The following is a 4,526-nucleotide window of genomic DNA, read 5'->3' on the forward strand; positions in this document are numbered from 1 at the left end:
CAACATTCACCTCTTCAGTATAAGAGCGTTCCACTTGCAATATTTTGATGATGGTAATTGGGGTGAAACGCTGTTAACGTCGTCTCTTTCGCCGTTCGTATGGAGAGAGTTAAAAAAAAAATCAATATATTTATCGATTTATTTCTTTGAACATTTATGTATGTGTAATATTCATTTATTCATGTTGAAAAAGCAGATCCAGAATCCCAGCAACTGAATAACTCCATGCGTCAGCCAAGACGCCTTCCCGAAACTGAACTTGTTGGAGGAACACATTTCGACGGTTGCTGCCCTTTGACCGATCACGCAGTTTGCCATTGTGCAGAAACATCGCCAATACAAGACAAGACAAAAGCAAGGAAATGCACTTGAAAAAAAAATCTTTATTGACGATGATACTAGATATGCAACGTACATGCTGTTGTTTTTTGTTTGTTTGTTTGTTTGTTGTTGTTTTTTTGGTTTTGTTTTTTCGCATTCAGTCCTTGTACTAAATGTGGACTGGAGTGAAAGAAGCCATTTTCAAAAAGCAACAACAATAACAACAAAAGAGGTGTAGAAAAACCCACCAAGATACAAAAAAAACAAAAACAAAAAAACAAACAAAAAAACCCCTACCCCAAAGAAACAAAAAAATCACAGTGAAAACATTTCTCACTCCAACCAACATCCCCACTTCCAAGTCGTCAAAAAATTGCCCTCCACCATCCCGCTCCGAGGTAAAAAAAAAAAAAAAACCCACCAAAACAAAACAAAACACCCCCCCCCCCCCCAAAAAAAAAAAAAAAAAAAACAACAAAAAAACCAACAACAACAACAACCCCCCTCAACACCCTCCCCCACCCCCAGCCCCCCGAGGAAAAAAAAAACCCAAAAAAAAAAAAAAAACAACAAAAAAACAACAACAACAACAACAACAACAACAAAAGAAGAAAAAACGAACAAACAAACAAAAACAAAAAAACCAACAACACCGAAAGCGAACAGAAAAGCATACAAACATTGCACTCGAAAGAATTCACTGACAACAAGTCATCCAAAAAGTATAATGTAACTACAAAGAAGGTGATGAGAGAATGAATTAAGAAATGCATAATGCATAGAGAGTATGTACAATTATCTGTCATAAACAGACGCATACATCAATTGTAACAATATGACGAATATCCCATTAATGAGTCTTGGGTCTACAGCGAACCAGGCAGGCCAACAAATACAGTAATGAGAACGCTTAAGTAGAAAAGAGCAAGGCTGCGAGACGGACCATACTTCATATCTGTGATATATGCCATCCCTTCAACAGAACACATCAGTTTTAAAAACACATCAGTTTCAAAACTATATGGAGAAAATGACCAAAGCAGGTTACACACACACACACACACGAAAAAGGTTACTATGTACTTACAAAGAGGACACATTAAATCCAAGCAGGGAAACAAACGATTCAAAACAGTGATGTGTACAATACCTCCAACACAATTTCACACAAAATTACACACATAAGATGATTAAAGTATGTTACATATGACAATCAAAACAAAAAAAAAGTAGTTACACAGACACACAGACAAGGTTAGTGAGAATACATCATTTTTTTTCAGTTTCAGTAATTTCAAGGATTCGTAGAACTTACAGCTCTGACATTAGATGTTTATGATATAGTCTTTTGAAGACACTGAGACTGGAGTTTATGTTAAGTGAAATAGAATTCCATAAATATCCACCAGAGTATGTGAGACTTGTTTTTTTAAAGATCAATTCTTGGCCGAGGCAAGGTTATTTTATGTGTGTGACGGTGACTATTTACTGGAGAGAGGGTAGGGCATAACCTGATAACCTGACAAGAGGAGGAGGAGGAGGAGGAGGAGGAAGAGGAAGAGAAGAACTCGGAACTCAAACTGTTTTCATTCAAAGATTAAGATTTTAGTCATTGCTTAAAAGAAGAGGAAGAAGAAGTACTAGGGCTGAGAAGAAGAATAAAAATAAGAATACACAGACGAAGTAGTAGAAAAGAAGAAGAAGAAGAAGAAGAAGAAGAAGAAGAAGAAAATCACTATTCATTTTACTAATCCGTCATGGTACCAATGCGGCTGGCTATGATTTCCATTGAGCAGGTTATGTGCCAATTGTTACATGGGACCTGTACTTGTACAATCCACCCCACGCCACCCCCCCCCCCCCCCCCCCCCCCCCCGCCACCCCCCCCCCCCCCCCCCCCACACACACAGACACACACAGTATCAGTGTTACTGCTTTGTCTTCACTACCTGTCAGCCACGACAATACAAATCCCTACACCGTTTCCGACACTTTCTGGGTCTGGGACTCCTCGTTCGGCAGTTATCAACACACACCTCGCACGGAGTGATCCTAGTTAACATGGCCGCTCGTATGGTCCTTGACAGCTCCTTGCCAGGATCCGTTTCCAGACGAGCTTCCCCTGCACACACACACACACACACACACACACACACACACACACACACACACACACACACACACAGAGCCACACACACACACACAGAGCCCCATCCCCCCGCCACACAGACACACAGAGCCACACACACACACACACACACACACACACACACACACACACACACACACACACACACACACACACACACACGTACACACACCTTAATTGAAAAAGAAAAGCAAAAAAATACAAAAAAACAAACAAAAAAGAAAAAGAAAAAAAAGAACAACCAACAAACAAAAAACAAAACAAACCCCAACAACAAAAACAACAACAACAAAACAACAACAACAACAACAACAAAACAACAACAACCTAAACAAACAAACAAACAACCCAACATACATATACGAATACATATTAACACATTTCACAGTGCCTTGCAAGTCCAATGCTGGATCAAGTGGTTAGAAAGCGCTGGATTCTTCAGAGCCTGAGTTTCCGGAGTTCGATCCGCGTCTCATCTGCTGGGTTAAGGTTGGATTTTTTTTTTTTTTTTTTTTTTTTACTTATCTCCCAGGTCTCAACATATGTGCAGACCTCCTTCTTGCCCGTGCCTTAATCCCCTTCGTGTGTGTAGGCACAAGCACGTAGAAGACCAACTACGCATGTTAAAGATCCTAAAATCTTCGTCAAGTGCATGGTGCGCTTGGAAACAAGAACATACCCAGCGAACACGGCGGTCATACAGGTAAAATGTTCATGCCTTTGTGTGTGTGTGTGTGTGTGTGTGTGTGTGTGTGTGTGTGTGTGTGTGTGTGTGCACGCGCGCGCGTGAGACTGAAACCTGATTGCCGGATTGATAAAGGAAACGAATGATAAGCGCCCAGCCAATAACAGTTCTTAGCTGGCTTCTTCCAGGTTACTCTTTGTCTGTATGGTGTTTAGAGTTTGGTCTCTGAACGATGATAGGCGGGGTTTTTTTTGTTTTTTTTAACATTTTTTTTTTTAGTATCCATACCATCATCATATCATTAAGATGGGATGAAAAAAAAGGGGGGGGGAGAAGAAAAGAAAAAGGAGATATAAATTTGTATTTGCATTTGTATTGCTTTTTATCACAGCAGATTTCTCTGTGTGAAATTCGGGCTGCTCTCCACAGGGACAGCACGTCGCTACACTACAGCGCCACCCATTTTTTTTGTTTGTTTGTTTGTTTGTATTTTTTCCTGCATGCAGTTTAATTTGTTTTTTCCTATCGAAGTGGATTTATCTACAGAATTTTGCCAGGGACAACCCGCCTTTTGTTGCCGTGGGTTCTTTTACAAGCGCTAAGCGCAAGCTGCACACAGGACCTCGGTTAATCGTCTCATCCGAATGACTAGCGTCCAGACCACCACTCAAGGTCTAGTGGAGGGGGAGAAAATATCGGCGGCTGAGCCGTCATTCGAACCAGCGCGCTCAGATTCTCTCGGCTTCCTAACGCGGACGCGTTACCTCTAGACCATCACTCCACTCCAAATAAGTACAAGACCCAAACTATCACAACAATACCTACCCACAGGAGTGGCCGGCACTGTCAAAAAGGTGTTGAACAACAGCATCAGCATCACCGTTCCCGCGACCAGCTGCAGAATCCCCATTGTGATCGCCTCTGGAGACATAGATTGAAACACAACTGTAACATCTGATCTCTCTCTCTCTCTCTCTCTCTCTCTCTCTCTCTCTCTCTCTCTCTCTCTCTCTCTCCCACACACACACACACACACACACTGTGTCATCAACTATGTTTTGTAGGTTTATCTAATGTTGTTGTTGGTTTTTTTTTTTTTTTTTGGTATGTATGTGACACTTTTGTGTTGAACGCGGTTGAACATTTATGCAGTTGGGCAGTCCTGATATGGCCCTCTGCGGTCGACTGGGCTATAAGCAATGATAACAACAAGAACAACAACAGCAGCAGCAGCAGCAGCAGCAGCAGCAGCAGCAGCAGCAGCAGCAGCAGCAGCAGCAACAGCAGCAATAATAATATTCATCATCATCATCATCATCATCACCACCACCAACATAAATAATAATAATAATAATAATAATATTAATAATA

At 41.2% G+C, this 4,526-nt stretch overlaps 1 long non-coding RNA gene across 1 annotated transcript in view; it reads right to left on the reverse strand.

The window, feature by feature from the left end:
- Positions 1-2,216: 2,216 nt before the first annotated feature.
- LOC143289533 (uncharacterized) overlaps positions 2,217-4,526 on the reverse strand; it is a 4,519-nt gene continuing 2,209 nt past the window's right edge. The window contains exons 2-3 of the long non-coding RNA XR_013056255.1: positions 3,981-4,076; positions 2,217-2,443 (exon numbers count right to left, since the gene is read on the reverse strand). This is a non-coding gene — a long non-coding RNA (uncharacterized LOC143289533). The remainder of the gene's footprint in view (positions 2,444-3,980; positions 4,077-4,526) is intronic.

This window comes from Babylonia areolata, chromosome 14 (genome assembly GCF_041734735.1).
Source record: "Babylonia areolata isolate BAREFJ2019XMU chromosome 14, ASM4173473v1, whole genome shotgun sequence".
NCBI lineage: Eukaryota > Metazoa > Mollusca > Gastropoda > Neogastropoda > Buccinidae > Babylonia > Babylonia areolata.